Source organism: Microtus ochrogaster, chromosome 5, assembly GCF_000317375.1.
Source record: "Microtus ochrogaster isolate Prairie Vole_2 chromosome 5, MicOch1.0, whole genome shotgun sequence".
NCBI lineage: Eukaryota > Metazoa > Chordata > Mammalia > Rodentia > Cricetidae > Microtus > Microtus ochrogaster.
The window spans coordinates 50,859,407-50,872,258 of NC_022012.1; the positions used below are offsets into that span (position 1 = coordinate 50,859,407).

At 48.5% G+C, this 12,852-nt stretch overlaps 1 protein-coding gene across 4 annotated transcripts in view; it reads right to left on the reverse strand.

Moving 5' to 3' along the window:
* Positions 1-12,852, reverse strand: part of Lingo1 (leucine rich repeat and Ig domain containing 1) — a 163,211-nt gene that overhangs the window by 71,657 nt on the left and 78,702 nt on the right. The gene's annotated exons all lie outside the window — the stretch shown is intronic.

Below are 12,852 nucleotides of genomic sequence, written 5' to 3' on the forward strand. Positions count from 1 at the left end.
AAAAAAAAAAAAAAAAAAAAAAAAAAAAAAAGAATTGGCAGCTCTATCAGCACCCAGCCCTGTTGGTTCCCTATAGAGGGCTAAAAGACCAACTGGGCTTGGGTGAGTTAGTTTCCAAGCTACTATAAAAGGAAGTTCTAGAAATGCTATGCAGAACACGGAAAAGACAGAGGCAGCTGGAGCCTGAGCTCTAGTCTCACAGGGATAGATGTATATCAAATCATGACAGAGACTCCAGCAGGCACAAGCAGGGCCTTTGTGACTTCCTTATAAACAAAACAGAAACATAGGGACTGGGAAGCTCAGTGGTTGGATAGTCAGTTCCAAGCCTGAGTGAGCATTTCACACAGGGTTCTGATGGGAGGCTCTTGTGGAAGTGGAGGGGGATGGTCAGATTGGCTTCTTAGAGGCTCTCACGGGCACTATGAGGGCCTGAAACAAGATTCATAGACTCAGATGGAGCCTTGATGGTAAATCCATGCCAGGCAGGTCCAGAAGGAAGGGAACAATCCTTTGTTCAAATCCCTCCAGTTGCCCTATTAACAGGCAAAGCAGGCAGGAGAGTTTCTGGAGTCTGAGTGGGTCCTATGAGTAGCTCCAAGAACCAGATGCAGAGTGGAGCCTGGTTGCTTAGAACCCTTGGGGCCTCAGTGACTAGTCACTCCAGCTCTTTTATTAAACTTGTTTTTAAATTAATTTATTTATTTTATATGTATTTTTATGTTGTTTATATTATGTCTTTTCCAAGCTTGTATACCATGTGTGTATTTGGTGTCCACAGAGGCCAGAAGGGGGCATCAGATCCTCTGGGACTGGAGTTACAGATGGTTGTGAGCCACCATCTAGGTGCTAGAAATGGAACTTGAGCCTTCAGAAAAATCAGCCAGTGCTTAACCATTGAGCTATCTCTCCAGCCCCTACAACAGCTCTTGAAATGGTCCAGCCACCTCCAAAGAGCCAGGCACCATCACCATATCAAAAGGTCTGTTCAGAGAGACATCACCACTGAGATTCCTGGCAGAAGCCTCCCTGGCCTGCCCAGGACTTCAGGTTTCTGACAAGGCAATGTGGTATTCATGGCAGAAAAAGTAGAGCAGGACCCAGTGAGAAAGGACTGTGGGCCCCTGTCCTGTGTGAGGAGGAGCAAGCTCTGTCCCCAAAGGCTACAAGGGAGTCTGGGATGCCCACGTGTTGGATGGGGAGTTGCACTAAACAGGAAAGTTGCTTCCGGTCGTGTGTTCTTAAATTCCATCTACGTACAATCACGGCTGGATTGTATGGACCACAGTCGCTGTGACAGAGACTGAAAGCGAAACAGTGCCCAGGACAGCAGTCAGTCCCATCACTCCGCTCTACAGCACCTGGTCTCCAATTGGGTCCTCACCCACATCAGGAGCAAATGGGTTAAAATGCATCATCCCATTTAGCAGATGGGAAAATGAGGCCCAAGAAAGAAATGGGACCATCCCAGGGTCTTACAGTAGGCAGGTCAACTCCAGGATCTCTCAAAAGCATCTCACCTAGAGAACTTCCCCACTCCCATGCCCAAAATCATCCCACCATGCTTGCCTGGAAGAAGCAGGAAGCTCCCCATACCGAAAGGCTCCCCAAATGCCAAGTTCCTCATTCAGCAGGTCCCAGGCTGCTGGGGGCCCCAACTCAGAAAGACTCCTCCTTCGGTATCCATGGACCCTGGATTCCGTCCTTCCCCTGGGAGTACCCACTCTCTGTACTCAGAGAAGAGAACAAGCCAGGTCTCTGCAGGCCTGGAGCTGGGCAGAAAGGGTGGAGGCTGTCAACCTCCATGCGCTTGTGTCCCACCAGAGGGTCCTGCCCCCAGTGTCCTCCAGCACCACATGGTTTAGCCAGTACTCTGGCCTAACCAGGCCCCATGATGGACGGCAGCTGAACACAATGAGCCTGTCCCCAGAGCATGCATGGTTTAAGCAATGGCCTTTCAGTTGAATATTTAAGAAGAAAATCCTGTGGGTTTTTTTTTTCAGAGAGAGAGAGAGAGAGAGAGAGAGAGAGAGAGAGAGAGAGAGAGAGAGAGAGAGGAAAACCAGCAAAACAAGAGGAGGGAGAGAGAGAGTGGGAGAAACCTACCCCATCACTGCAGTCAAGGTCATAGGCACCAGTGCGGGGCGGGCACGGACAAGGAGTCTTTTTAATCTGGGAGTTCAGGCTGAGGAAACTAACCGCTTGAAGCTGGAGTACATTACTGCCCTGAATGATCTGTCGGCTTCTATTAGGCTAAATATCTCTGTATAATGGGGAATTATCCTCCAAATAGGCAAAGTGCCTGCCTCTTGGGGGGAGGGGCTGTGGAGCCTCTCATGTGAGGGCTCTCCCACAGTAGGTGGTGCAGGGGACAGGACCAACCTGAAGCCTCCCCTGATTCCTACCGGGAAGTCACCCTCTGCAGCTGCTGTGCCTGTCTAGTGCCGTGTGGCAGGCACCGGTCTCCTTTTCCAGACTCTCCTTTAGCTTCCTCCCTTGGCAGCGGAAAAGGACAACAGACAAGTGTCCAATGCCTCTGGTGACCTGGGGGCTCTTTAAGCCTTTGATTCTCCATCTGTTGATGGACATAATTACACCCACGGACCATGCTGGTGGCAGGTGTGAGCCTGGTGCAGAATACAGCCCAGAGGGACAGTTGTGCCCACCAGTGAGGACCTTATTGTACTCTTCCTTCTCATTGGCCCATCTAGACTACACAGCTTCCTCCAGTAAGCCTCCTGATCCCTCCCCAACCCTACCTCCTCCACGCCTGTAGTGAAGTCCTGTCTGGGCCCACCCAAGGGGACAGTTCAGGGTCCCTCACTGAAGACTTGTGTCCTGCAATAGTACCAGAAGGGCCATTCTGAAGATGCCAAAGGGTTAGAGGACCCAGAAGCAGGTTCCTTCCTTCTCACACCGACCCCCACAGCAAGGCCTGGCACACAGCACAGATTTACAATTATAATGGCCAAGATGGAAGGATCTGGGAACAGATATGGTGGCTTGTCAGGCAAGGCTTGGCCCCACAGAATGGTGGCACTCATAGAAGAGGAATCAGTACCTGAACACTGGCCAGGAAGCCAGAAATGCCAGGGCATGAATCTGCAAGAATAGGGAGTAGGGAGGTGGCCAAACCAAGACAAAAGATAGGCCTGGCACTAGCACACCTACGAGAGAGAGAGAGAGAGAGAGAGAGAGAGAGAGAGAGAGAGAGAGAGAGAGAGCTGTATAGTGAAAGGTCCTCCCAGGGAAAGGAGAACCTGTGTATGTGGTGGTGAGCATCAGGGCCTCCATGCTTCCCTCAGCAAGACATACCATGCCTCCCAGGGGAACAGTTCCAGGCCTCTCTCAGAAGATATGGCCTCTGCTATTGCTGGGCACATTTTGCACCAGGAGGGCCTTTCTGGAGGCACATCTAGGCAAGATGCCAATGAGACACACACAAAAGAGGCCACTCTCAGAGCACACAGAGGCACTTATGTTGTCCCCATGGCTCCACCCCACCCAGGCAGGTCTTAAGTTCCAGCCCAGAATTCCTGCATTTGGGGAAAACTGCTTGTTCCTTCATCCATCCACCTGTCTGTCTGTCTGTCCGTCCGTCCATCCACCCATCCATCCAATTCCACCAATGCTTTGTGAGAACTAAGAATACAAACCACCTAAGACCCTGACTTCGGGCACTCATGACCTCGTGGAGCCACAGTTGAGGGTAGAGACAGTTCTGGAGTAGTGTGAATGGATTCCCAAGGGGTTTGGCAAGGTGGCAATGGATGTCCACTTCACAGATTTCAGGGACGGGCTCCAGGGAAGGAATTTGAAGGGGTTTGGAGGAGGAAATAATAGGAAAGGAGTTGCAGGCGGAGGCAGGCTAGAGCAATGGATTGGAGAGGACCATCCCCCTCCCTCAGAGTGTAAGGGGTTTAGCTCTTATCCTCAGAGCCATCAGGAGCCTGAAGGGTTTTAAGTGAGGAATGACAGGGACCAATTTGTGCTTCAGAAAGATCTTTCTGGGTGCCACCAGGTGGAGGATGGATTACAAGGGAGAAGGTGGCAGTGAGCCAAGCTGAGAAGGGAGCAGAGGGCAAGCAAGGGTAGGGCCTGTGTGTATGCTGGTAGGTGAAGGGATGGAGCAGGTCAGTCTGCAGCGATTTCAGCACTGGGTGCAGCAGTTCAACACTCGTGCACACCCTGGATGCCTGCTGTCCAAACAGCACAGTCAAGCCTTGCCAAGCCCATGTAAGACATCAGCTACTTTGATCTCCACAATGCTCAGGTGGTAAACACAAGCCAAAACTTGTCCTTTGATTCCACGATTCAACAAGCATTTATTAGGAGCCTCTTATGTTCCAGGCATCATTCTAACCTGCTCAGCAGCTGGAAAAACTGAGACCCTGAAGCACTGCCCAGGATTCTAGGAGGCCAACAAAAAGTCTGCCTTAGAGAAACTGGCCAGAGGTAGAGGTGGATGCAAGCTGTGGGATGAGGTGCCTGGGGAGGAGTGGCCCATACACAAGCCCAGGCTGAGCCCCAGGATGGAGGGAGAATGGGAAGGAGACAGCACTGGAGAGAGACATGGGCGATGGGTGGCACTGGCCTTTATGAGCCAGAGTTGAAAGGATGCAGGGGCACAGAGCAGGATAGTCAAGGTCATTAGGTCTGCAGGAGAGAGCATGCAGGAACGGTCTAAGGAACACAGAACTGGGCTGAGCCTCATAAGGGGGCCATAGGGAGACAAAAAGTGGAGACACAGGAAACTCTGTAGACCAGCACATAGCCCAAGGACCATGCATACCCAATGTTTTGACCTTAGGCTTCTTGTTCTACACTCAAGCCAGCAAGGGGCACTGGCATGGTAGGAACCACCAGGATGAGAGCCTCCACGGTCAGCTCCACTTCCTTCAAGCCCAGCCCTGTCTTCTTGGACATTCACATTTGCTGAAGACATGAAAATCTTCATCCCTGGGCCCTCCTCTTAACATCAGCAAAGAGGGAAACCCCTAATTCACAACAACTAGTCTAGTGCCTGGCTAGTGTGTAAGTGTACGCTAAAGATGACCTCCTAGTTCATCCTGGTAACTGGGCCTTTTAGAGTCTGTTCCTCGCATCCCCACTATCATGGACACACTGATTAATTAAATGTCACTGGCCTGAGTTTAACACCACCAGTTGGTGGTCATATGATCAGGCTAGAATGCTGTCTGGAAAGGAAGTGGGGCAAGGATGAGACCAAAGCCAATGTCACAGTGTTGGAGGTCCTTTTCTTACTACACATGCCAGGCCCTCATGAGAGTCTGGAAGGATGCTGGGGACAAGATACACTCAGGAGGACCCCACTGCCCACAAACCTGCCACAGGGCAGCAGCCCTGTGAGTTACTTCCTCCAGAAAACCCACCTAACATCTTGGACCCCAACTCACTGTGTGCCAGGCCTGTCCCAAACCAGAACATTAGAGAGAAATGAAAATAAGTCAAAAGAAGACACCAGCTCTGGGAGAAGAATGAAAGCCTGGAAACCTTCTTGGTGTGGTGGCTCTCAACCAGGGCTCTCCTAGTGGGCTGTCCTACCACTATGGCCATGGCTCACTACTTACACTTCTAAAAATAGCAAATGAAACATTTGGGGCCTGTCTTAGGGTTTCTGTTGCTATGACAAACAGCATGACCAAAAACAACTTAGGGAAGAGAGGGTGTATTTTCTCTTACAGCTTGTACCCCGTCATCCAGAGAAGTCAGGGCGGGAACTCAAGGCAGAAGCCTGGAGGTTGGAGCTGATTCAGAGGCTGTGGAGAAACGCCGTTTACTGGATTACTCCTTAGAATTTACTCAGCCCACTTTCTTACATCATCCAGGACCATCCACCCAGGGGTGGTACCACCACCATAGGCTAGGACCTCTCATATCAATCACTAATTAAGAAAATGAACTACAGGCCAGTCTGATGGTGGCACTTTCTCAGTTGAGATCACCTCTTCCCAGATGACTATGACTTACGCCAATTTGACAAAATCAGCCAGTATGTGTCACTTTCTCTGTGACAAGCTCAATGTGAGTGGATTGTATCCAGCAATATCAAGGTGGATCTGAGGAAAGGTTGCCCTCTTCCAAAGCTACCAGTGTGGCTAAGAGGTGGGTGGAGCTGCTGGCTGGAATCTGGGTCTTGGGGGTAGGCTGAGTGGATACCACAATGGATCCAGAGTTCCAAGTCGAATTATTTCAAATATTTTTCAGCATCACTCCAAGTGACTGCTATTGCTGAATCTGGATAAGTGGAGGACAGTGGGGAAAGGAACCTTCCAGATGCTGTCCAGAGGTCGCAAAGTCAGAAGTTACATAAAGCGGCAGGAGCAAGCCAGGGACTAGGCTGTAGGGAGACTTGAGAAGATGCCATAAAAGGCAGGAGAAAGTGAGAGAGGGCTCTCTTTGGTTCCCAATGGCTCTCTCCCCTCTCCATCCCTGCCTCAAAGCATCGCATCTCCATGGTGGGGTGAAGACCCAGTGGTGGGGATTCTGATGTTTCCAGTGGCGCCCGAACAGACAAGGACAGGGACAGACTGTTGTAGGAAAAGCAAAGAGATGAAGCTCAGCATAGAACTAGGACAGCAGCCAATACATGGAGTAGAGGGAAACCAAGAGGACAGGTGTCACAGGGTCATACAGACCATCATGCCTCTCAGTCCCCCAGGAGGTCAGCGTCTAGAACTATTGGCAGCTGCTACATCCCCTTATGCTCTATGGAAGAGCAAACTTTAGACGCTGGATCCTGTAGGGTCTGCAGACAGGGTTTGCCCAACCCCAACTATGGAAGCACAGATCTGACCAAACACCTCAGACCGTAGAGGAAGGGCTCTGGCCTGCCCACAGTCCAATCACCATCCAGGGGAAGGCCGGACTCAGAACCTGAGTCCAGGTGCAAGTGGAGGAGGAGTCAACAGGAGGTCTTGCTGGGCAGATGAGGGCTTGCAAGGTCCCTCTCAGCTCCCGCGATGGTAGAGAGAACGGGACAAGGAGCTGGCCTCTAAGCTAAGCCACTGATCTTGCTGGACAACCTTAGACAGTCTTTTACCTTTTTGACTCCAGTTTCTTAATCTATAAACTGTGACAATAAAAGCCCTCACTCTGTCCACGCAGCATCCACTGCGGGAGAAACTGTAGGATGACTGTCAGTGTCATCATCAGGCTTCTGCCCAGGGATTTGAGATTTGCTAGTCAAGGCTCAGAGCATGTGACATCAGCCTTGGACATCTAATAAGCCCCATGGGAAGACAGGCAGAATGCGCACAGGGAGCATAGATGAAAGAGAATATCAACGCTGGCTACACGCTAAGCTCTGATTTTGGTCACACACTGAGCCCTGATCCAGGCCACACACTGAGCCCTAAGCCTGGTCACACATTGGACCTTGGCCTAATCACACTCTGAGCCCTGATCCCATTCATACATGTACCCTGATTCTGGTCACAGACTAAGCCTGTCCCTGCCTAGGTGTCCCCCACATTGTGAGTTCTATCTAGCCATGTTTGCAGTGCTGTCACCAGTTACTGTGACCAGTCTGCACCAGCAGCCAATGTCAATCTAGGAGTCTATAAGACTTTTCATATTATATAAAAAGTTGCTGCATTTACCCTGCTGACCAAGAGCAATCTTATGTGGGACAGTATCCTCTGAGCTCAGGGTGGCCCTGAATGAAGCCTGTTGTGCCGATATGACATGGAATGGCCAGCACCACTTATAATGCCACCTCTAATCTCTTCTGAACAATCTCATCCTGGGTAGAAGAGGACCTGGCTGTTACTAAGTCCCACCTAGTCACTGCCTACACTATCTCTTTACTTCTACCTTTGGCATGTTGTCACGTGTGCATGTGTCCACGCATGCACAGACACATGCAGAGACAAGGACATATCATACACCCATCACCCCTGCCTTGGTCATGCACCCATTTCCTGCAGAGTGTTACTCCCACCTTCCTTCCACAAGTCACAGCCCAGATGTTTTTCAGCTCTGCTGAGAAGGCAGGAGACTGGGGATCCTTGGTGCACAAGAGGAAAGGGATCAGGTCTCCCCATGTGGTGGGAACAGAGTCTATGGCAAGCTCAGGACATCAGTGGGACCCAATACTCTTTTGACCCAGGTTTGGGGCCACCAAGGAGTTTTGTGAGAAGTCTGAGAAGAAGGGTCCTGGATGGAGCAGACAAGTTCTTCTCCTCAAGTCCAGAGAGACCAGGAGAGTCTTGGAGCTGCATTGCCATGAGCAGTAGAAGAATGCTGTTGGATGCTTCCCCACACAGTGAGGCCTGATCTGCCACTATCCTCCCAGGGTGCTGAGGACTGCTAGCCAAGGGCACTCTGTGGGCTCTTAGGGGACAGTGTGCTCTGAGTCCAGAGATGGCTTTAGGTGAAGACTAAGGTCTCATTAGAGAGATGCTGGCCTCAACATCAGTGCCACCTCTCACCCACCCTCTGACCAAGTGCTGTTCTTCTCATTGCCAAAGACAGGGGAAGGACATTACAAGTTGGGGGACTCTAGATCCATACCCCGGCTCTAAGCATTGAAGGCTGTGTGACCTTAACATCCACCTCGCTGACCTTCAGATTCCTCCTCTGAAGAATGAGGATGAAAACAGGTAAACTTCATAGTAGCTACAGCAGAGATACTTGCCATCTTTCTAGGGTGAACTACAACCACTCACCCTCCATCTTTCCACTCCAGGCCTTTGCTTCGGGGAAGACTGGAGCTGTTTCAACCAGAAGCCTGGGAACCCCTGCCACCCTCTAGGCCAGCACACAGAGACCTGGTCCACACTGCACTGAGCACCCATTCGTGGCCAGGCCCCCACTCCACCCTCCAGATCAGTTTCTCACCATGTATCACTGTGTTCGTTACTCAAATAAGTTATCTTAGGTTCTTTCCACGTGTAAAACTTAACTGCAAGGGGCTCAGCAGTTAAGAGTGTGTACTGCTCTTGCAGAGGATGAGTTCAGTTCCCAGCACCCACAGTAGACAGATCATAACTGTGTAACTCCAGATCTAGGTGATCTGATGCCCTCTTCTGGCTTCCATAGGCACTCCACCCAAATATACAAGCCCACATACATACACACACACACACACACAATTAAAATTAAAAATAAAATATTAGTCGGCCTCATCCCAGACATGCTGAGATGGTTCAACATATGAAAATATGTCAATATAATCCACCATATAAACAAACTGAAAAAAATACACATGATCACCTCATTAGATGCTGAAAAGCCTTCCACAAAATACACCATCCCTTCATGATAAAGGTCTTGGAGAGAGTGGGGATAGGAGGAGCATACCTAAACATGATAAAGGCAATACACAGAAAGCCAACAGCAAACTAAATGGAGAGGAACTTGAAACAATTCCACTGAAATCAGGAACAAGACAAAATTGTCCACTCTCTCCATATCTATTCAATACAGCACTTGAAGTTCCAGCTAGAGCAATAAGACAACAAAAGGAGATCAAGGGGATACAAATCGGAAAAGAAAAAGTCAAACTCTATTTGCTGATGATATGATAGTTTACATAAGCAACCCCAAAAATTCTACCAAGGAACATCTACAACTCATAAACACCTTCAGTAATGTAGCAGGATACAAGATTAACTCAAAAAAATCAGTAGCCCTCCTGTACACAGATGATAAAAGGGCTGAGAAAGTAATCAGAGAAATATCACCCTTCACAATAGCCATGAATAACATAACATACCTTGGAGTAACTCTAACCAAACAAGTGGAAGACAAGAACTTTAAATCTTTGAAGAAAGAAATTGAAGAAGACACCAGAAAATGGAAAGACCTCCTGTGCTCTTGAGTAGGTAGAATTAACAGAGTAAAAATGGCAATCTTATCAAAAGCAATCTACAGATTCAATGCAATGCCCATTAAAATCCCAGCAAAATTCTTCACAGACCTCTAAAGAAAAATATTCAACTTCATATGGAAAAACAAAAAACCCAGGATAGCCAAAACAATCCTGTGCAATAAAAGAACTTCTGGAGGCATCACAATCCCTGACTTCAAACTCTACTACAGAGCTACAGTACTGAAAACAGCCTGGTATTGGCATAAAAACAGACAGGAGGACCAATGGAACCAAATAGAAGACCCAGATATCAATCTACACACCTACAAACACCTGATTTTTGACAAAGAAGCAAAAAATATAAAATGTAAAAAAGAAAGCATATTCAACAAATGGTGCTGGCATAACTGGATATCAACATGTAGAAGAATGAAAATAGACCCGTATCTATCATCATGCACAAAACTCAAGTCCAAATGGATCAAAGACCTCAACATAAAACCTCAACATAAAACACTGAGCCTCACAGAAAAGAAAGTGGGAAGTACACCTGAATGCATTGGCACAGGAGACCACTTTACATAACCCCAGTAGCACAGACACTGAGAGAAACAATTAATAAATGACACCTTCTGAAATAGAGACTCTTCCGTAAAGGACACGGTCAACATGACAAAACGACAGCCTACAGAATGGGAAAAGATCTTCACCAACTTCACGTTGGACAAAGGGCAGATTTCCAAAATATACAAAGAACTCAAGAAATTGATCACCAAAAGAACAAATAATCCAATAAAACAATGGAGTACAGACTTAAACAGGGAACTCTCAAAAGATGAATCTAAAATGGCTGAAAGACACCTAAGGAAATGTTAACATCCTTAATCATCAGAGGAATGCAAATCAAAACAACCCTGAGATTCCATCATACACCTGTCAGAATGGCCAAGATCAAAAACAACTTATGCTGGAGAGGATGTAGGGTAAAGGGAACACTCCTGCATTGCTGGTGGGAGTGCAAACTGGTACAGCTGCTTTGGCTATCAGTATGGCAATTTCTCAGAAAATTAGGAAACAATCTTCCTCAAGACCCAGCAATACCACACTTTTGGGTATATATCCAAAGGATGCTCAATCATACCTCAAGGACATGTGCTCAAATATATTCATAGCAGCATTATTTGTCACAGCCTGAATCTGGAAACAACCTAAATGCCCCTTTACCAAAGAATGGATAAGAAAAATGTGGTACATTTACACAATGGAGTACTATACAGCAGAAAAAAATAACGACATCTTGAAATTTGCAGGCAAATGGATGGGGCTAGAAAACATCATATTGAGTGAGGTAACCCAGACCCAGAAAGACAAATATCATATGTACTTTAGATATAAAGCAAAGAAAACCAGCCCACGAATCACAATCCCAGAGAACCTAGACAACAATGAGACCCTAAGAGAGACATACGTGGATCTAATCTACATGGGAAGTAGAAAAAGACAAGATCTCCTGAGTAAATTGTGAGCATGGGAGAAGGTTGAAGGGGACGGGAGTGGAAGTGAGGGGAGTGGAGAAAAATATATAGCTTAATAAAAACAATTTTAAGAAAATAAAATATTAAAAAGTTAACTCCAATAACTTTCCCTATGCTCCTTACCATGGCCCAGCTTTCTGCGTATGCCCACATCCTCCTGCTCTCCCCGACACCAGGGCTCTGTTGTGTGGCACACTTGGTGTGTTCTGCTCCCTCCACCACAGCTCTCTGCCGATGCAGTAGGACACCGCCTCAGACAAGCCCTCCACGATTGTCCTGTCTGACTCTCCATTCTCTAGCAATTCCCTTGTCACCATCTGCCGTTCTATCCTGAGCAAAGGCCCCTGGGAGATGGAGGGTTCCAGTCTGACCTGTGCTCAGCTAACCACTAGCTCATGTGACCACAGCCATCACTCCCTGTGATCCTGAAGTAGAAAGAGCTCAGGAGAGTCATGTGACTGCCTATGACTGGCCCATTGAGAAGAGATGGCGTGTGGGGCCATGTCAGCACTGAAACAGCAGAGGTTTTGTTCTGACAACAGGGAAGCCTCCATACAATTGGGGACAGGAGGGGATCCTATTTTAGAAGGTCCTGAGCAAAGACTAGGCACATGGCTGAAGGCAAGAACTAGTTTACTGACCTTCAGAGTCTGAACCTACAGTGATGCTCTGAGCCAGAGGAAAAGCTCTTCCTGCCTCCAGATAGACCCAGGACGAGTCAGGGTTGTCCAAGGGCCTAGAGGACACTGGCCTTCAGACACTAGGGAAGGGTGTGGTCTTCTCACACTGTGTGTGAGAGAGAGACTGACCTTCTAGGGCCACCAACAGTGATGAGGGTGTCCAGGTCCCAGCACAGCAGCACATGGCCCGGGAAGGAGGCCATGATGGAGGGAAGAGGCCTCTCCCATGGCCGAGCTAGAGCACGGTGAGCCCAGTCCTGCCAATTTGATAGCGGCAGCACCAACTTGTTCGGAATCTGTCTTGCGTGAGGTAATTACAGTTCTTCCTGTGTAATGAGATGGTTTTTAAAGGCCATTCAAGAGAAATTTCCTATAATGAGGTGAAAGGGTTTACAGTGTTCGACATCAAGGCAACTGGTAATTGGAGGGCCCAGGCTGAGCCCTGGAGTGAAGTGTTGGGAGTGTGCACACCTAAAAGGCGTCATCAAGTGAGAGGACCGGGGGGCTGGACAAGGAGTCCTGGGAGAGAAGTTCTGGCCCTAGCAGTAGCCTGGTGTGTGTGGTGGAACAGGTTTGGCCTGAAGAAGCTAGAATCCGGATGAGCAGATGGGAATGATGAGCTGGGATGGAGGATGGAAGGGGCTTGTGGGGTGGAAGTTCAGAGGGGAAATGAAGGCAATGGGCTTCAGTATCCCATAGATCTCTACAAACAAGCCTAGGTTGAAGGCAATCATACTAAAATAGGGTGAGTTCTCTCTCTCTCTCTCTCTCTCTCTCTCTCTCTCTCTCTCTCTCTCTCTCT